The following is a 22532-nucleotide window of genomic DNA, read 5'->3' as shown; positions in this document are numbered from 1 at the left end:
GCCACGGCCACGGCGTAATGCCAAAGCATTACGCCGTGTCCATCGTGTGTTGGTTATCGGTGCATACTGCACCCTCCAAGAGATACGCGTGAACATGCATGTCTGTATGTCGAAACACATTTAGCACCCTGTAGCTGGGAAAAGCGAAAGTCGTTATGCAATTTATGGCCGTAGACCACTCTGAAAAGTGATGGCGGCCGCAGTGTTCCGACTGGTGTTATAGAAGTGGCGGGGTGCTTTTTTCGTCCCGAAGATATAATGGATTTTTACCAGTACTGCGACAGGACGGCATACGTCACCGGCAAACGGAGCCCTCACGAGAGCACCTGACCTTATAATAACGCTCTGTCTAAATGTACATCCGATCCCGGCCACGGCGGCCGCATTTCGATGGGGGCGAAATGCGAAAACACCCGTGTGCTTAGGTTTAGGTGCATGTTAAAGAACCCCAGGTGGTCGAAATTTCCGGAGTCCTCCACTACGGCGTGCCTCATAATCAGAAAGTGGTTTTGGCACGTAAAACCCCATGATTTAAATGTACGTCCGACTTGCCTGCTTTGCTTCCGTTTCGCTAGCTCTGCGGCTCCCGCTTACCGATTTATTGCACATGGTTTTGCTGAAGAACCTTTATTTATATCGAAGGGGACCATTCAAATATTCCATTTAAAAGTCAGAGAGCAGCGTACAAAAAGCGTTGCACGAGCGAAGGTACTGCTCCAGGAGAGCATGCCTGGTCTACACTATGGCCCCTACTCCTCGCCCGGGAAGAGACACAAAACATCTTTAATGAGACGAAAGATGGCTCATTAAATCAATAATCCGCCATCACCAACTCGGCACGAGCGCCGCACGGGCGAGAAAGTCTTTCCGACGTACACCCACTTTAGCAGCTAGTACATTTCAACTCGACATAGGTGACAGATTTCCAGAAGCACAGGCTGGTACACTTGGCTCACTGTAGCCCAGTACTGCCCGGTACTGCCATTTTTATGAGACACCTGCTGCTATCCCTTGCCACAACTGCGCCTTCACTTCGTTAACAGCGCCAGGACTGATGCTTGGCATCAGTAGCATTCGTGACAGAAAGTGCTTGCTCTTTGGCAACTGATGACCCAATTAATTTGCTACTTTCTTCTGAAAAAAAAGCTTCGATGAAATACCGCGAAGTGACGGCCCGGGGTGGATTCTTCTTCGAGGAAGGAGACGAAAGAGGAGCGTGGAGATGAGCGAAGAGCTCAAGCTCACGATGACTGAATCTGTTCCAGGCCTAGAGGCCGTGCCTTTGCTCTTAAACAATTTAGCACATTTGGGTAATGCCTAGAGGGTCTCAAAACTAGATTCACAGTTCCACCAAGCGGCCTAAAGTATTAACTTGCTCTGACTACAACTGGTTACCAGACAGGCAACAGCAGCAATTAACGCCTGATGCACCGGTCGAAGGCCTTGTTCGTGGGCTTTCTGGAGCAGCGTTTCTGCGAACTCTTTTCTTACGCTTGTTAGTTCCAGACAAACTGCTTCCCCCTGGCGAAACTTAGGATAATATCTTGCTTTTGCTTATAGGAACAAGAGACCTAGGGGCACGAACTTTCTTGAGCAGCTGACAATTACAAATTTTGCTCATATTGAGTAGACTGCTTTTCTTATTAGATGTACAAAGGAGATATGCGTGCTTAAAGGTGGCGCTGACTACGCCTCTTCGCTGACATAATTATGCGCAAAACGATGAGGTCGCTAGAAGCAAAGATGAACATGGAAGATGTCAGCACCGCTAGGTCATCGTGAGTTCAATTATTTCAATACATTTTCTGACATTTGGAGCGATCTTGCTTAAGCAAGATGTCGAAATGTGGTAGGCTTAGCTTACGGTGAGTTTTTTTGTTCAATGGAGTGTAATGTAGTCTCTTTTTAGCGCAGCACAATTAACTGCAACCAGAGTAGACGCTGTCGAAATCCATGACTTCATTGTGAGCCGGTACCGAAACATCAGGGTGATGTTGACACCCCTATTACATTTGTGCGTTTCTTCAGGTTTATCAAGCGTCCTTTAACGCTATCGGTGGCCGTTTTTCTAAGGCAGAAATTTGCAGAAACAGATTTTATTAATAGAGGTAATCTTAGTATTAATCTTTAGTGTCCATTTGAAGACCAACTGCACCAAAAGTTCACTTTGACTAAATTGGTAAAAAATGAGTAGTACATACCACTAGCAATCATGGCGAAGCTGCAGAGCTGGTAATTGTCCAGATATATTATATTACCGCCCTTCAAAGGCTAACTACAATGAAATTAAACCTCTTAATTGGTTATAAATGAGTATACTATAGAGAGTGAGAGAGATGAATGAGATGCGAAAGGCAGGGAGGTTAGCCAGTAGATATCGAGTTTGCTGCCCTGTACTGGGGAAGGGGTAAGGGGAAACAGAAAGATAAAGACAAATGCACACAGATTGAAAGAAAGGGAGATTAAAGAAAGGCCGGCGCTGGGTGCACGCACGTGGCAGCAGACGACCCCAAGTGGGGTTCGCTGCTGCCACGCATGATGACGTCACAAAAAAAAAAGTTTAATATAAGAGACATGAAACGCTAATATTTTGGTTTTATTGTTAATTATACTGCGTTTAAATAGATAAGTCGTTTTACTTGACGCCGTGTTTTAAAATCGAAAATGACTGTCGGCGTTTACACGCGCGTGCACGCAGTGGGGAATCGCTGTGGTTCCTAGTGGCCGTGTTGTGCGTGCTTAGTACTGTGTAGGATCTGCTAGTACGAATAACGTTGCTGTTACGAAGATAGGCAAGCTTTCAAGGAACTGTACTGTATCCATGAAGTGGCACTACATATCGCCTGCTATCGATTGGGGGTTTCGAAGAGTCGTGGTGGCACTGCGCCGCCGACTGCATGGTGCCGGCACAGATAATTCGTGTATTGCGGCGTGTGTTGCTCGTTTTAGTTGTGAGTGCGTCTTCTGATAAAACTGGATGCCATTTTGCGCTTAAACACTACGTAGAGACATTGCTCACGATCCACTGCTCGAAAATGCATAAGTCGCACACCAGTATGCATTGACGGTCGATATAGCATGCATATATACGTTTCCTCGCTATCTTTCTGTAACCAAGGGACCTTGCAAAATAGGAAAGCATTTTGTCGATGAACAAATTTCAATCATGCATTTCGTGCCTCTTTGGGCACGCAGAATCCTAGTAATTCGGGCAAGCCCACGGTCAGATACCGTGAGAATTGTGCACAAAATACAAGTACCATACGGGTAAGGAGTGGATGACACCACCATCATCCGTCTGTTTTCTGCGCAACTAATATGAATTGTGACCATTTGGCCCATATTTCAGTTCTGGTGTCAGCAAGTGTTCGTGACGAATTTTGAAGTGCGTGACATGTATACATCACAGTTGACTGCAGTGTAGGTTGCTATTAGGTTTTCATGCACTGAGACAGAAAATTACTTGTAGAAGAGATACTGATGCGATGGCTTTTTCTTTTTTTTTTTTTTGGAATAGTGATTGTCATTATATAACATGAATGAGAATGCAACACCACTTCACTCTCTGCGCGTGTAAACGTAGTTTTAATATTTTCCGAGCGTGATATATATATGTCATCGTACCTTCTGTCGTAAATTATTTTCTGTGAATGATACCCATTCATCAGCCATGTCTTCATTAAATTTGCAGTATTTGGGGTTAATAAACATTTAACCCTTGAAAACAAGTCTTATTTGTTGTCCTTTCAACTTTACAACGTCGAATATTAGAACACAAATGCAAGAAAAAAGATATACACTGAGGTAGTGTTTGTCATCTTTCTTGTTTTTTTTATTGTTCTGCACAATGTTTTCTTAATTATCACGCAAGACCAACTAGCCGGTTCTCATAGAGCATGCTTAGCTGCAACGAAATATTTAAAAAAAAGTTATTGAGCCCTTTGATGAACAACTTCTGCTATAAGAAAAAGAAAGGGGAAAGAAAGAAGGAAAATTTCATCTATAAAGTGACCTCTCTCAATGTAATTAGAAAGTAGGATTCAGGTACTGAATTAATTGCATCAAAATCATATTTTTCTGGTACACAAGCAAGTGTTCATTGCCAGACCTGTCTGTAATTCACATATTTCCTGCATGACATATACCACAATGACATGGTCACTCAGACAGTGTATGTGCATTAAATACAATGTTAAGGCTATTACACAGCAGTAAATATTAAGAATGACCTCTGTTATCATTATGTGGCACATTGTACTCATACTTCTAAAATGTGTAATCACTAATAAAGTTAAAAAATGGCCAGGCTTAGCTTGGTTAAGCCAAGAAAGCGTTGCATATTGTGTTGGGGCCCAGCTTTTCCTCCGGCTGTCGTGACGTCACGTCACGTGGTTGCGCTAAAGGTCAATGGTGGCTGCCCGGCCGCGCCCAAGGGCTGAACTGAGTGATTGCAATATGCAATGCATAAAACTCTAGTGTAGGGGTATGAGCCACCATAGTGGCTCATACCCCCAATGGTGGCTGCCCGGCCGCGCCCAAGGGCTCAACTGAGTGATTGCAACATGCAACGCATAAAAGAAAGAAAAGTATAATCCACATCTGGCAGTGCTCCTAGTGATCTTAAAGGGGCCCTCAAACCATTTTCCAACGAATCATAGGATGGCCTCATTATTAAAGGACATATCAGGAATCTCTTGCCACAAAATTTGTTCAAATCCTTCACATATTAGTGGAGTTAACGCATCGATACATGGCTTTCTCTCTCTTTTCATCTCGGCTAGCAAGCTGGAAGCTACACAGAGAAGAAGCCTAGAGGAAAAAGGCGTGCCCTAAAGTTGAGTGTCTCAGTAGTGAAAGGGCTTGCTGTGGTACCCCATAGCGGCTGCCCTAGTCTATGCCATGCAAAATGCCACTATCCTCTTGTACACCACATGTAGACCGGCAGTGCAAAGAATAAATTATTTTCCTCTGTTTTTGAGGTGTCATACATGTATAGGTTTTAACTAAAAATAATCAGTAATGTATTTCTGAGAATGCTCTCGCAATCCCAAAATCAGCCAATATGAAGTGCTGGTGGGATCAGCCGCTTGCACTGACGTTGCTTTATGACAGTGCAAATGCAAGAGCAACCTATTTTTTGCTGTCTTTGACATGAGATTTTAAATTTCCTGCTGTGTGCAATGTTATAATACTTGGCTCACATTTTAACAACAGCCTTTACAACAGATTGGCAATATTTTTTTGCTATTGATACGGAACAGTTGTGTGGTTGCACTGAACAAGATGAAGACGACATCTTCCCGATTGATAAAGGGTCACCATCATAGGCTTATGTGTAAATATATTGTAAATAGCCTAATGCATCAGCTACACATAACACTATGTTTAAAAAGTCTCAAGACCCCATTAAATGATCACTTCATCTGGAAGTTTAAAGTCATCAATTGGAATGCGGCCAGCCCTAACAATTTCAGGAGGATCCGATAAACATGAAAATTGTCTGCAAGATAATTAGATGAATTAATGTTAACAGAAAAAATAAAGAATTCGGGAAAAGCTGCAATGAGCAAGCCTGCTTGTTACTGGAAAGATCGCATATAAAAAAGACTGGGGAGCACTGTGCTAGTGGGCTTTCCATTTCTATGTATGAAAAAGAAATCGGAGTCCTCAAGGCATACATCAAGTAATCAAATCCGTTTTTTTTCTCTTTCTAATAACGTGTCTGCCCATGTGCATATCATATACATATTTCATGACGACATTGTGGAATAAACAGCTTACATTGGTGCTTGTCCCATGTCTACCCTTTTATTTCATGCCATGCCTGCTTTTTGCATTCATAAATCACGTCATATATGCACAGATGTGTGCATACTTGGTCAGCATACAAGGCTTATATCATCTCGTTTTCTGTTTCTTTCATTCGGCACAGAGAGTGTTCGTGTATATATTGGCAAATATACCCGCTGAGATAGCGACTAATTCAACAGTAGCCTGCAATCAGCCACGTGAAACCCAGGAAAGCAAGCAAAGAAAGATTCTTTTTAAAAGTCCAAAAAAAATAAAGTTCTAGCAGCATCAGTGCTTGAACTTAATAAAGCAGTCAAGCACATGCACTGTAGGAAGAGCAGATTATGAGTGAAAACATTTGCTTTATTTGATAAATCGAATGAACTAACATTTTTTTTTTGCATAGTTATTAGGTATACACTTTAATCTGTACAAAGCATCAAGCTTGAGATTGGTGAAAAATAAAAGTATTGTAAATGTAATCACTCTCTATTATGAATAGAACATTTAAACAATAAATTTGTACACCATCACAAGGTATTAAAATAACATAACTAATTCACATACACCAATGCCTGTCCTATAAAATTTTAATTGCTTGATGTTCGTAATTTGATTGTATTTACAACCTTACAGTGGGCTTTTTATGTAGTAACCAGGCTCAACAGATCATTTTCATATTGATCATCAGCCTATTTTTATGTACACTGCACGACGAAGGCCTCTCGCACCAACCTCCAATTACCCCTATCTTGCGTTCGCTGATTCCAATTTGCGCTTGCCAATTTCCTTATTTCATCACCCCGCCTAGTTTTATGCTGTCCTCAACTGTGCTTCACTGCCCTTGGCATCCAATCAGTAACTCTAATGCTCCACTGGTTACCTACTCTATGTATTACATGGCCGGCCCAGCTCCATTGCTTTCTCTGAATGCGAACTAAAATATTGGCTATCCCCCTTTGCTGTCTGATCCCGACCTCTCTCTTCCAATCTCTTAACGTTATGCCTAACATTTTTCATTCCACCTCTCTTTTCATGGTGCGTAAGTTGTTCTAGAGCTTCTCTTTAACCTCAAAGTTTGTCCCATATGTTAGCACCAATACAATGCAATGATTGTACACTTTTCAATGGAAGTAGTAAGCTCCCAGTCAGGGTTTGGTAATGCCTGCTGTATGCACTCCAACCCATTTTTATTCTGTAAATTTCCTTCTCATGATCAGGGTCGCCTGTGAGTAATTGACCTGGATAAACGTACTCCTGTACAAACTCCAGAGGCTTACTGGCGATCATGAATTCTTGTTCCCTTGCCAGGCTGTTGAACCCAACCTGTCTTCTACCGATTAATCTTCAACCCCACTCTTACACTTTCTTGGTTATGTCTTCAATCATTGGTTGTAATTCATCTGCGGTGTTGCTGAACAGGACAATGTCTTCTGCAAGGGAAAGGTTGCCGAGGTATTTGCTGTTGATCCTCACTCCTAAGCCTTCCTAGTCTAATAGCTTGAATACTTCTTCTAACCATGCAGTGAATAGCACTGGAGATATTGCATCTCCTTGCCTGACCCCTTTCTGGATAGGTAACTTTCTACTTTTCTTCTGGAGAACGAAGGTAGCTGTTGAATATTTGTAGATATTTCCCAAGATATTCACATATGCCTCCTGTACTTCTTGATTACATAATGTCTCTATGACTGCTGGTGTCTCTACTGAATCAAATGCCTTTTCATAATCTATGAAAGCCATCTACAGGGGTTGATTATACTCTGCAGATTATACTCTGCAGATGGATGCACCAACTAGGCCTTTCTTTAGATGTCATTGGGACATTAGTCAGATGTTGAATCCTGGCATAGTCTTGATGTTAATAATCACCTGTTTGTTGATGCTACAGTCCCTGTAGCTCTCCAGGCATGCAATGTGTCATAGAGTCACTGTGAAACTTTCAATGCTTTATTGCAACTGCTTATAATACAATGTGTCAATTAGTACCTCCAGCAAAAAATAATGAATCTATCCCTACTTTACAAACCCTAGACAATCTTCCGATAAAGATCTCTATTGGTCTCATATGAAATCCAATAGGAAAACCTACAAGTCCCATATGGCCAAGTGTACAGGTCCTATAAATATTCTTGCCGGTGCTGTGCCAGGGCAGTACAATGTTCTATAACACAAATAAAATGTGTGATAGTGATACAAGCAGTGATATGAACTTGTATTGGACAAATAAACTGCTTTATAGATCCCAATAGATGCAATAGAATTAGTGATCATAACATAAACTTGTATAGGTAGCAGTGCTCGGCAAGAAGCAAACCAAGCGGACGCGCCCAACATAGAGAATGGAGGCACAGAAGGTGTCGCTTTAATAAAGCAATTATATGCATTCCAAGCTGCATATTCGTTGTACTGTAGATGTTGGTACAATTTGTTGTTTCACTGTGTAATTTCCTAGAGATCAGAGCTGGCTGCTAGCACATCTGTAGGAATGTACAGATGGGGCTATATATAGGCCAAGATTCGTTATGTAAGTGTGGTCCTATGTGTCAGCTGTTTGGCTAGGCAGCAGCAGCAACCACGATGAGCAGAGGCCAGGAGGGTTTGCCTAGAAAGCTTCGTAAAACAATTTGGTATACATCATTCCTGTCTACACCAATCTAGAAGTTGAGCTAATACACAAATACAGGCTATTAGTTTTATCAGTGTACTAAGTCTGTTTCATAAACCACTACAGGCTATCATTGTATCAGGTCTAGTTTATACTCCAATAGATCAATACAGGTTATCAGCATCATTAGTGTATCAGACTTATCATTTCATTATCCAGTAATATGAAACCTATAGAAACCAACCAAATATTTCTATTCCAATTTTTCCTAAGGAAATATAACACAACACAAGCAGAATTTAGCATAAACACAGCTGTCCAATGTCTTTTGCGAGTGTTTACAGAAGACATTCGCAGTCCATGTGGTAGACACTGAACACTGTGCATTGCATCTATATCTTTTTATTTATATTGTTTATTTAGACATACATTAACACAGATGAAGGGACTAAAGGCAGATGCAGCTGCCTAAGCAAGGCCCTCCTACCTGTACATTGCACAGAGGTGGAAAGCAACAAGAACACAGCGAAACAATACAGAAACAGAGAAAAACCAAAATCTGTGCAAAAGGCAACTAAAAAAAATTACACAAGAAGCTACAAATTGTTGGAAATCTATACTTGCATCATTCTCAGTAAAGCCTAAACAATTAGGAATAATTCTGACAAACAACAATGCTGAGCAATTGTGCAAGAGTTTAAACAATAAATAAGGAATATAGAAAGGACTGACATGACCACAGCAGCACTACGTATCGCACGACAAGCATTATTCAACAGCTTAACAAAAAATAAACTTTTTTTTTTTTGTTAAGGCTATAAACAAACCTGCATTGGCGAATCATATTAGCACTTTCACGATTTTTGATTGCTAGGTAATCAGGTATTAGGATGAGCAAGTGCCTGTGTCCCATATTTACTTCTGAACATTGGTGTCCTAAGTCAGCTATGCCTAAGATGGTACTGTGTATTATTGTCAGGCAGAGAAGATGAGGAGGGAGTAATATACTGGTCACATAGAATGTTCTTCTGTCTATGCATAGGAAGCATTATTTGGAACAGCTAGTTAACTTTGAGTATGTTAAGCTTAGGAAAGAATAGTGCTGTGTTGGCATTTTGTTCTAGATTTTTTATAATGCAGTGCAAATCTCTTTTTTGTAGAACTGTGCACTGCACAGCTCTACAAACCTGTCTAAATTTGTTTCAGGAGCAATATCCCAGATTAGTAGCCAGTAGTAAACATGAGAATGAACAAGGACATAATATAACTGAAGTTTTAACCATTATGGCACCAAATTTCGAATATTGTTCATTATTGATATTGCCCTACAGATATTTGCATGGAGCTTGTTTATGTGAGGTGTCTAGCTCATGTTCTCTTCGAAAATAACACCTAACAATTTTTAGGTTTGTACTCATTCAATAGCACAGTTAATAAATTTAGTAGAAGCATTGTAATTTGCAAATAATAAAAATAATTTTCCTAATATTCAATTGAAGTAATTTAAATATAACCAGTTTCACAATTCAATCAACAGTCTAGTAGCTACCTTTTCAAGATAGAGTAAGTGCATGTTTATCTGCAAAAAAATGTACTAGTGTCTTTTGCATACAGTAGCATATATATAGCATATAGTAGTGTAGTTTGCATGTAGTAGTTTGCATATATATTGAGGAAGTTGCAGTATATTCACAATATCTTTTGTTTATTTATTTATCAAATACTTCAGGCCCTCACAGCAAGCCCTAGCAGGTGTGGCATAACTATACAACAATGCATAATATGAATTCAGCGTAGTGACAGCACAAAACATAGGAGCTCATTTACAATGGGACAGGTTGTACAGTAACAGGAGAAAATTTATACAGTGTGAAACATGACTATGAATAAAAAGCAATCAATTTGTCAATAGATTCAATGGTCATAATCACATCAGAAGGCAGCTTGCACCATTCCTCAATTGTACGGGGAAAAAAAGAATACTTAAATGTGTTTATTTTGGCATGGTGTGGAGTTAGACACTGATCATGATGATGCCTTATACGACGAGTAGTAATGGGCATAAGATAAGGTTGAGGACTCATAGAAAGTTTATTGTTCTTAAGTAAAAATAGAAATTTTAGTCTTTGAATTTTCATTCGTGCTTGCAGCGATGAGATGGCACGCTCTTTCATTAAATCAGAGGGCGAGTCTGTACTGTGGTATTTTGAAAAAATGAAGTATATGACTTTCCTCTGGGTCAACTCCAGTGCCTCAACATTCTGTTTAGTGTAGGGGTCCCAAACTGTACAAGCATACTCTAGTTTTGGTCTGATGAGACTATATATAGTATACTAAATGCTTTATCCTGGGAGGAACATTCTTTAGTTTGTGGTGAAGAAGACCAAGTTTTCAGTAGGAAGACAAGAAAACATTGGTAACATGATTGTTCCAGCTTAAACGGTTTGTTATGGTAACACCGAGGTATTTATATTCATTAACTCCTATATAGGGGATGCGATGGAAGAGTGTATGGAAAGGAATGCACAAGTTTTTTGTTGGTAATCTTCATAAAAACTGTTTTTTTCAGCATTAAGCTGCATATCCTAAATGCTGCACTGTGTGTGAATTCTCTGGAGTTTAGAGTTAAGCAGAACTTTGTCACTAGGACAGTTAATTTTGTTAAACAGAATGCAGTCATCAGCAAACAGTTTAATTTGAAGCGGTTCAGTTATAACACTAACAATATCATTTATATATATTAGAAATAACAATGGGCCCCAGTACACTTCCTTGTGGAACACCTGAAGTAACTGGTAAAGTATTTGAATGATGACCATCAATGTTAACAAACTATATGACGAAACCCATGCGACCACAAATTTAGGAAGTCCATTTAGTTCAAGTTTGCGTATTAATTTTGCTTGAGATGCAGCATCAACTGCTTTTCGGAAGTCTAAGAAAATGGCATCAACCTGCCCTGAGCGGTTAAGCACTGTTGCAAAGGTGTGTGATTTGGGTCACAGTAGGACAATCCTTTCCTAAATCTGTGTTGAACAGATGAGAGCAAACCATTGTCATTTAGAAATTTAGTTATATAGTTACTTAAAATGTACTCTGCTAACTCACAATAAGTGGTAGTGAGCGAGATGGGATGACAATTAGAAATAAGCGTCCTATCACCCTTTTTAGGCACAGGCACAATGCAAGCTGTCCTCCAATCAGAAGGCAGCTTTCCTGTGGCAAATGAGGTGCGAAAAATTATGTAGAGATTAGGTCCTATAATAGAGCCCTGTGGTACACGCGATATATATATATCATGTGTGTATAGCATATGCAATATGTATGTATATTGCAACCAGCATGTGCCTGCACACCCACATGGAAATGCAGTGGCAAGTTCCCTTATTTAGGACCTTCTGCCTAGCATAGGTGGGATATTCAACCAGCTAAATTTTTCAAAGACAATGCTATCCTAAACTATATGCAAACTAGAGTGTATGCATATGAGCTTGAGATTTCATAGTTTTGGGCTATAATTTGAACATATCAGAAAGCATTTCTTTTCTCGAAAATGGAAAGGTTCAACCTCTAGAATGCCGACCATTAATGTGTGGGCAAAAAAAAGAGGCCCAGATGTGGGACATTCCTGGTAGAATAACCTAAAGTCTTAGGTAAATTTAAAGAGAGCATCTATTTGAGAAGAGGACTTGCAGATATCTGACACGCCATCTCCTGATGCACATTCACCGAAAATATTTTGCATGCTGATTCCTTATCCAAATTATGCCCATGATGCTGCATTTTGAAGACCTCACCGAGTACAATGTCTCTTCAAAGTCCACCAGACGTTTTGATGTGGATGTGGGACGTGTGGATCTTTTTGGGACGTCCATGGGGACTTTTTGTGTCATCTCGCTGGAATCAGTCAACCTTACAAACGAATTAAATGACAAGTCATATTTAGTACATCTTTTTTGTACATGTCTGCACCACACAGAGTGTAATGCCAGTAGTGCAAATATTAATTTTCACTTGGAAAATTATTTCCGCCCAAACACATGGTGCATTTATGCCAGCATTAACTCTCACACTTCTGCACTGAAAAAAAAATCTATACTGTTACTCACAACAAATGTTTACCTAGGTATGAACAACAGAACTTAACAAACAAACCTTTTCAATTTCTGAGCCTAAGCTACACTCACCCAATTTGTCCAAGCCATATATCTCCTTTCAATTTTGTTGCAGAATTAGCAAATGATGTTCATTCAACACTAAATTGTGGAGCTAAATTAAGGTGCTCAAGCAGTTTTGGGGCAGTTAATTGCTATATTCATGCTGAAAACTTGGTGGAGAAGCAATGAGTAAGAGAGAGACAATACAAATACTGACTTTTGATTGAAGGTCTGTTTTTGAAACATTGGTTAACATACCAGAAAAACTTGCACATGTTAAGAAAATCAAGACAAATTTGGGCCTCTGTTAATATAGAGGTCTAAAGCACCTCAATGTCTTCCCACACCAAAATTATTAGAAGGATCGCTTGTCACCATAAAAAACACTAGAGGGCTGGCTGACATACTTTCCGCACATTTTCTTTATGTGGAATTGCTCACCGATTTCCTCATCAACATATGTCTCTATGTTGGAAATGCAACAATGTATGTGCAACATGAAACACTCTGCCTTAAGGGTGTGCACATTTTCTTTATGTGGAATTGCTCACTGATTCCCTCATCGACATATGTCTCTACATTGGAAATGCAACAATGTATGTGCAACATGAAACATTCTGCCGTAAGAGTCTATGAGCCATTGCATCTTTGCTTGCTTACAGCGTATGAGCCATTGCTGATGATAATATTTTTTTGTACCACTCGACTAGACGCCGCATTCTTTAGATGTGAGCCATTGCCCTGAGCCACTTAAGGCTTTGCATCATGGAATGTGCAAGTGTGACTGAACGAGGACATAGAAAGAAACAGATAGACAGAGACAGCACTACTTTCAACTATAGATTTTATTTTCACAAGCATCGATAAATATATACTGAACGAGCAGAAACAAATGAGACAGCAAAAAAGAACATTTAGTCGTGCATGTCGATGAACCATACACATGTCCAAGGTATGGTCAAAACATAAACTGCAATGGTTACTACGATAAACCGAGGAATCATATCTCTTTTTCAGATATCGACACTAATGGCTTGCTCATGCACCTTTCCTCTAATTTTCCGATTTCATAGGCCTCCACAATCTCCCTTGTCATCCTACTATGAGCACTATACAAAATAGAAGTTCTCCCTAGGGAAAATTCTGACAGAAATATTTTATTGGTTTCTATATAGGTTTCATCTTACTGGATTATAAAACGACAGACCTGATACCCTAATAAAGCTGACAGCCTATATTGGTATATTGGACTACAAAATAGTATGCCTGAACACTGGCAAAACTGATAGCCTGTATTGGTATAGATGTAGATATCGTATCAAGGTGGTTTGTTCTACAAAGATTCATTAATTGTTCATTCTAAAGCGAATCTTTCTACGTGAACAACGTGAACCCTCCCAGATTTTGCTGTTCTTGGTTGCTGCTGCTGCCTTGCCAAATAACTCACACACAGGACACAACTTATACAATGAATCGTGGGCTATATATATATGTATACATATGTTGAAACAGGCATGTTCGTCTTGTCAACATGGGCACAGCATCTGGAAAAGGGCCACTAACACAAGGCAGTCACAGCCCAAAAAATCGACAGAGCAAGACACACACGACCGTCAACTTCTTCCTCCATGCTGGCACAGAACTGGTGCCAAAGTGCTCCGGTACAACATATACATGTATATATAGCCGCCGCATCTTTTCTACCCCGACATGTCTGCTCGAGGCCAGCTCTGATCTCTACGAAATTACGCAGTGAAGCAAAAAATAGTACCTAAATATCCTCAGCACAACAAATAAACAGCTTGGAATGCATAAACACTTTATTAAAGCAATGCCTTTCCCACCCTCATTCTCTATGTTTGGCGCATCTGATTAGTTGGCTTCTTGCCAAGCAATACTACCAATACAAGTTTATATCATGATCACCACTTCTATTGCATCTACTGGGACCTATAAAGCATGTTATTTGTCCAATACAAGTTTATATCACTACTTCTATTGCTTCAATTGGGACCCATAAAGCATTTGGTTTGAACTCTCTATTGCCTTGATAGAGGACTGTAAAAAATGTTTATGAAACCTGTATATTTGCTATGGGACCAGTAGATTCTGCTATGGAACCTGTAGGTTTTCCTATTGGCCCTATATATTTCGTATAAGACCAACAGAGGTCTCTGTTGCAATTTTCCCTAGGGCTTTCAAACATGGGTTTGCAGGGACAATCTCGCCAATGAATGCCCAAATGACCCGAGATTACTCTAGTGACCTTATACATTGATGCTCTTTTAGTATCTCATTGATGCATCTGCCAGTTTGACCAACACATGTTCTTGCACACAAAAGTGGAATGGCATAGACAAAGTTATGAGTGCCGGTTACAAATTGCAAAATTAGAGGAAAAGTTCGTAAGCAAGTCATCAGTGTCGCTATCTGAAAAAAAATGATTCCTTGGTTTATCATTGTAAGTATTGCATTGTATGTCTGGACCAAGCCTTGGACATGTGTACAGTTCATCGACATGCACCAGTGAATGGTCTTTTTTGCTCTCTTGTTTGTTTGCGCTTGTTTGGTATATACTTATTGATGCGTGTGAAAATAAAATCTATAGTTGAAAGTAGCACTGGTGCTGTGTATCTGCTTCTTTCTACGTCCTCATTCATTTGCACTTACACATTTCATCATGGAATCAAACCAACTAGCCCGCCAACATGTTTTATGGCTTTCGCCTTAATATATTGTAGAATGCCTCTCTGACCACAGACATAGCACTGAAGCTGTTCACTACCTGGCCCAGGTTTTCATATCTGGAATAAAGTCAGAGAGTGATACGATACACATATATCAGGACAATAGTGTGCATTCGTATGCATGTACAATATTTGTCGGGCATTATACATATGTGCTAATGAACAATGCTGCAAAACAAGGAAAGAGAAGAATGTTTGTGCCCTCATTCTTTTGCATCTTTGCACATTATTTACAATAAACGCATTCCAGCTGGCCCAACTTGCAACTGTTCTACCTTTGAAGCCACCGCATGCACAAATTGTGCTGTCGCCAGTCTATGCATTTTCCTTACTCCAAAGCATCAGAGAGGATCCTCACTTTTGTGGGCATTCAGAGTGCAAAGCATTTCACAAAAGCCCTATATAACGTTGCCTGATCATGGCAATTGCAGCGTGGCTTTGAGACTTTTGACAAAGGTTATACTATGCTTGGATATAACACTTATCTGCTTGCACAACTAGGCCAACTCACATACATTTAAATACTACTGAGTAAGCACATAAAGTTCAGTGGTTTTGCTGCAGCAATGTGGTGTGAAATGTTGGAGCATTCATTTTGTATTGCTACTAAGATAATTCCTGCACTAATGGTAGTTTCATTTCTGTAAACACATAGAACAACAACAAAAAGGTTAATCACTCCCCACCACAATTAAGTCTTGTGTGATTACATGCAAAATATAAGACTATGCTAGCACCTCGCTGTGCAGAAATAAGGCACAGTGCTCAAGTATTTCTATAAAAGCGTCCTTCACAATAATTTTTCAACTGCACGAAAAAAGACAAGAGGGGTGATTTATTTCAACACACATACTTGGATGATCCTACTTTTTGCCTTCCTTAATGTAGCCTAAAGAGATGAACAAATGCCAACCTGCCCAACTATTTATGACAGTTCATGATTATGTGTAGGAAAAACAAGAAGGGAGGGAAAGAAAGAAATAAATAATAGAAAAATAAAGAGATGTATTATAATAATTGCCGTCGATGCCCTGCCTTAATATATGCACCAGTTTATCAATATTTATAATCAGCCTAAGGTAACTAAATGTGCTCTATGTTTAATTATCTTCCTAAGCCACTAAAACCTGAAAAATATTTGCAGACAATTTCGTTGGCTCCCTAGCACATCTTATTTTAATTATGTAATAATTTTCAATCGTCAGGAGTTCTCTTATTCTTGGTAAATTATCCGTTAATACGCTCACAACTTGCGGCTATCGGAGATTATTCGCACACCTACACATCGAGAGCAATAAAAACGCCAAATGAACTCACAACAGCTACATATATCCACTGCAACACATAATTGTCTGCAAAGGGGCTTTACAACAACCTTAGTTAGCATGCAGTGAAGCGCTATCGGTCATCCTTTTAAGCGCAGTGAAAAACTGTGTACCGCCTCATACATTCTTGATGTTTTATGTCTCACAGGTAGCCACTAATAGCTGTTTACCTGCGAAGTAAGTTTTTGCGGCATATTGTGATGAGTTTCAAGGGCTGTGATTGTATCGGCTTCACCGCGACAAACTTGTTGGGCAGCTAGGGATGCCGTTGGTTTGAACTCTATTTCTGATTGCACTGTACGATGACAGATCATTCGCAACTAAATATAGGAACGATTTACGTAAAGCTGCAGTGTTGTAGTGTCTTCATGCCGGCGAGAAATATCAATTTCGCCTTTTTTCTTTCTTTTTGCGCACGTAATATTTGTTACGTGTACTGCAGAGAAGCTGTATGTCAGACATGCACGTTTTTTACTCGTTACACTATTTCTAAGAAATGAATCGTTTTAACAATGAACTGCTGCGCATAGTCACACTAATTTCGCAAGAAATCCTTGCAAATTGGTGTTTGTACTACATGTCTTTTGGTGTGTGCAGCGTTATCGAATCCTTTTGCTGTATCCGTATCGTCCGTCAGCTGCAGTTGCCGTTAAAGCTGCGTAACAATGCACCAGTATTCAGACACTAAAACAATGTGAAATAATTTACGCTAATATTTTATGCAACATTTAGCAATTTATTTCTTAGTTCTTTCCTTTCTGTTTATTGATATATCAAGTGCGCTGCTGGTGCAGTTTACCAGTGCGGGACTCGTGAAAAATGGCGCTTTGTGTGCCGTGTTTTGAACGTATTAAGTCATGTTTGAATGTGGTCAGCAAAAACTGGAAATCTTTTTTGGTAAGGTGTTCTGGCTGTACCAGAGCCTGTATCTGACTTTGTTATAGCTTCGTGATTTCTCTGTACCGCAGTTCTTTAATAATTGTATGGATAGCATCAATACATAAGCAACGTATCCACTGGCATGGTTCCTCGGCAAGGTGCCAGCAATTTTTAATGGAGTGTTTCCACGCCTCAAATTCAGTAACCGTTGTGTTGTGGCTTCCTGCTTTGCGTGTCTGACATTCAGGTCGCATACGCTGGCATAATGGGTAAAGACCGCAACTTTTTCGAGATGGGTTATGGTCTGCGTTTTTAGGTGGTTGGAGTCGTCAGTTTTTTTTTTTTTTTTTTTCCTACTGTTACTGAAACATTCACAATCCAATTCACAGGACGTGAAATTGGCAGTTTATTTGTAGCGTGAATCAAACATTGGCTCAATATAAATCTTAGTTTACCACAAGAAAGAAGTGATTCATGCTTTATAGTATATTGCAGTTCTTCAACCAGCTGACTTACAAAGGCAGACCTGTCAGAATAGCTTTTCAAAAAATGCACCAAACGAATTGGCGGAATTTTGTATTCACATTTCATGCCCATTCGGGCTACTCTGAGAAGCACTTTAATCAATAAAACACGTTGCTTGGTAGTTGGTGCATGATGTTTTACCAGTATTGGGGCGCCGCAAGAGACCAGAGATGACAGAACCAACTGTTAACACCAACCAACTGGTAAGTGAAACTTATATTGTTATCTACTGTAATGAATGCAACTTTATGGGATATCGCTATTGATTATGCCTATGGGCATGATATTATGCCTATACGTATGTGCTGTATGTACGACTGTCTATATAGTCTTGTGTTCTGGAAATAAATTAGTCGGAAATGTGCACCACACAACGTTGGTTCTGTCGTCTCTGGTCAATTGCTGCGCCACAATTCTGGTAAAAAGAACACCTTGGCTTAAATTATGTCACCAGCTCTCAGAAAAAAATTTAGGAATCAAATCTCAGTGTTAAAATTTTTGTTTTGCACAGTTAATTAGGCATTTTAATATGGCTGAGCTATTAAAACAGCAGAGATACATTTTTTTTTAAATAAAAAGGTGCCAAAATATGGGTGTTAGGCCAGCAGTAATAACTACAAACCTAAAGGCATAAAAGATTGATTTGGTAAATATGTATAAATATTGGGCTGTGCAATGAACTACTATGATTGCCATATTGAAGCGTGTTTCATAAAAAAAATTCTAAAATTGCACCTTTATTGCAAGTTTTTAACAAACAATTGCCCATTTTATCAAACTTAAGTGCACTTTTCAAACTATGCTGGTTCATTGCACAGGTTTGTGTACCAAGAAACAGTACACACCATTTATACAGAAATGCATATGAGAAAAAAAATGTCACGAGTGTTCGCATAACAAGATATTATACATAAAAATCAAGTTCTGAAAGAAAAACATTAAATTTTTGAAACAACTGTACACGTACAAATCCACCAGCTTGGGGCCTCCTTGGAAGTGACACGGTCTGATTTTACATGAGCTGCAGTTCTTTTATTTTGTACCGATGTACTGCCTTCTTTTGGTGGTTTTGGTCTGCTAAGAACTTTCACAAAAACAGTCTTTCAGCGTAGAACTTTTCCATGAGTCAAGAAATACTACAACTTCGTCTTGAACATATTGTCACAGGTATAAAACTATTTACACGGTGTATTTACAAGGTGCATATGAACAGCAGCTGAGAATCCCAAGAGGCTGTTGCCACTTCGTCGTCTTCACCATTGACGACCTTTCCTCTTTTACCATTGTAACACAACCCCCGGCAGAAAAAGCACCATCCCAGTGCTTCAGATGGGGCCGTCGGTAAGGGCATAGTAGGGCTTAAGCTGAGAGACATGTACGACGTCAGGTGATGTGGAACGGGTAGCGTGACGGAGGTCTCGGGGATTATCTCATATGTGACATTGGTCACTTGACGTAGATCACGGTAAGGGCCTTTGCAGCATGAACGGAGTTTCTCGGAGAGCCCCACTAGGCGGCAAGGGCACCAAAGTCGCACGAGAGAGTCTGGTGAAAAATATTTGTCACGATGGCGATGATTGCAAGTGTGCCGTTGAGATTCCTGCGATGCCAAAAGAGGAGTACGAGCAAGCGTGGGCGATGGCGTCGCAGGCATACTTGGTCCTCGAATCCTGTATCAAGGGAGTGAAGTGTCCTATGGTAATACAAGGTCACGACCGAAGAGTAAGTTAAAGGGGGAATACCCAGCAGTATTGTGGTGGGCTGAAATATAGGTGAACGTGACATAAGGAAGCGCCACATCCCAGTCCTTGTGGTCGGGTGAAACGTATTTCGATAACACGTCAGTAAAGGTCCAATTAAGTCGCTCAGTAAGGCCGTTGGTCTGGGGATGATAGAAGGTAGCCAGTTTGTGCTTGGTAGAATATGAGCGTAGGATATCGGCGATGACTTAGGAGAGGAAAGTGCGGCCGTGGTCAGTAAGGAGCTGTCGCGGGGCACCATGAACTAAAATGATATCCCAGAGCAGGAAATCTGCGATGTCGGTCACGCAGCTCATGGGAAGTGCCTGAGTGATGGCATAGCGCGTCACGTAATCAGTAGCGACAGCGATCCACCTGTTGCCGGAGCTGGACTCGGGGGGAAAGGGCTAAGGGGCTAAGGAGATCCAAACCCATGCGAAAGAATGGCTCAGGTGGAATGTCGATCGACTGTAAGTACCCAGCAGGAAGCGTCGCTGGCTTTTTGCGATGTTGGCAGGGCTTGCAAGGAGCTACATAGCGCCGTACGGAATGTGCGAGGCCGAGCCAGTAAAAACGGTGGCGCACGCGGTCGTAAGTGCAAGCAAACCCAAGGGGTCTGGCAGTTGGGGCGTCATGAAGCTCCTGAAGCACGGTTGAGCGGAGGTGTTGAGGGACGACAAGGACAAGGGGAGGACCGTCCGGATGAAAACTGCGTCGGTACAATATGCCGTCGCTGAGAACGAGCCACCGTAACGATGGATCAGTAGCAGCAGATTCCATTCGGTCAATGAGGGTCCTCAGAGTAGCGTCATGGCGTTGCTCATTGGCCATTTCCAAAAGCTGGGAAATGGAAAGAACACTTGCGGAAGCGTCCATGTCGGCATTGGCTGGCGTGTGTACAGGGTAACGGGACAAGCAGTCGGCATCCTTGGGTAGGCGACCAGACCTATACATTACCGAATAGGAATACTCTGTAGCCGCAAAGCCCGTCGTCCAAGCCTCCCTGTGGGATCGTTTAAGGACGAAAGCCGTGTTGACGAGAGCATGTTGATCCGTTACAATGGAAAAGGGCCTGCCATGTAAATAGGGGTGGAATTTCGCCACTGCCCAGACAACTGCCAAACATTCGTGCTCAATAATAGAGTAGTTCCGCTCCACAGGTGACAAAAGACGGCTAGCGTATGCGATGACACGTTCATGGCCGTGTTGAACTTGTGCCAAGACGGCACCGATTCCGTGGCCACTGGCATCGGTGCGCACCTCTGTAGGGGCTGAAGTAGCGAAGTGTCCTAGAATCGGTGGGGTCAGGCACGTACCCAAGGGGGGGCCCGGGGGGGCCCAGGCCTCCCCCCCCCTCCCCACCCACGCCAGCACTGCTTACCCATCCCTAAAGCGCCGCCAGATCAATGTTGAGACTTGGCAGCTGTTCATCGGTCAGCATTATGCTACCTTTTTCACTCCTTTTAGATGGCGGTAGTTATCGGCACCTCTTGTAATGTGAAGGACGGTTTTCTCATAGATTCCGCACCCGCGCGATTAACTAAAGATGCGTTCAGTTGTCACCATCTATTCAACCGTCACGCGCATAGCTGTTGCTTTTGTTAGTTCAACCTTCTTTGTTTAGGCTGATCCTGGGACCAGGAGAGGGATGCGGCTGTTACTCAGCTGGTCTGTACTCTCATGGAACGAGTTGCGGCCGGAGAAAACGCCAGTTGCGTTTAACTTATCCCTTTGCTTCATTATTTCCTTGAGTTACGGCTCGCCGCGACGCTGGCAGATCCGCCGGAAGCGCTGCCCGGAGCCATATACAAGTGATATGGGTTAGATAAGGTGGGAAATAAAATAATGTGAAAGAGCGTCCATCATGAAACCCTGCAATAACCCTTAAACCCATAAGCAAGATGACTGTCGCCCGTTACCTCGTCTGTTTTTCCCTAATTGTATAGCACTTTTCGTGTAAAATTGGCAACTGGAAACAAAAATCGCAAGGAGTTGAGAAATTAAGCGATCTACTAAGGAAGAGAGCCAAGGCAACAACCAAACTGCGAGCAAAAGCGAATAATAAAAAAGTTAACCGTTGTTTATGAGAATATTTGTGGATCAACATCTTTTTATTTAAAAAGGAAATAGAGAAAACGCCGCCGGAAGTGGAGAACAATTGCTTGTTTTGAATGACGCTTCTACAGTTATCGGTCGAACCACCTCACGTAGCCGCTTCTCTGCTGTGCTTATGTGGGTGTTTTTCTAACCTTTCGCGGTGAGCGCAGTACGTCTAGAATCGCAGAGTTCTGCGCTCTACGCGGTTGTATGGGACTGGCGGCCGCACAGCGTTACGCAATTCGCGGAACTGTCAAAACTGATCAACAAGGCGAAAATAACTGATGTTCGAAACTATAACATGAGAAAGACTGAAGAAGCCGTAAAAAAGGAACGCAGCCTGAAATCAGTAAAAAAGAAACCTGGCATAGGACAAACCATGATGTATGCACTAAAAGAGAAGAAGGATAATATCATCGGCAATCTCGAAGATATAGTAAACGCAGCGGAAAAATTCTAAGCTGAGCTGTATACTGTACCCAGAGGAGTCACGATACCTCACTTAGACACAGTAATGAACAGGATACAGAAACTCTCCTATAACTAGTGATGAGGTCAGAAGGGCCCTGCAAGACATGAAACGATGAAGAGCGGGAGGAGAAGGTGAAATAACAGTCGATTTAATCAAAGATGGAGGAGACATAATGCTTGGAAAACTGGCGGCT

At 41.1% G+C, this 22532-nt stretch overlaps 1 protein-coding gene across 4 annotated transcripts in view; it reads left to right on the top strand.

Moving 5' to 3' along the window:
• LOC126523406 (piwi-like protein 1) overlaps positions 1–22532 on the top strand; it is a 103331-nt gene that overhangs the window by 389 nt on the left and 80410 nt on the right. The window lies entirely within an intron of this gene.

The sequence above is a fragment of the Dermacentor andersoni genome, chromosome 6 (genome assembly GCF_023375885.2).
Source record: "Dermacentor andersoni chromosome 6, qqDerAnde1_hic_scaffold, whole genome shotgun sequence".
NCBI lineage: Eukaryota > Metazoa > Arthropoda > Arachnida > Ixodida > Ixodidae > Dermacentor > Dermacentor andersoni.
Note: the sequence above shows the minus strand (reverse complement) of the source record. Positions and strands in the feature narration are given on the sequence as shown.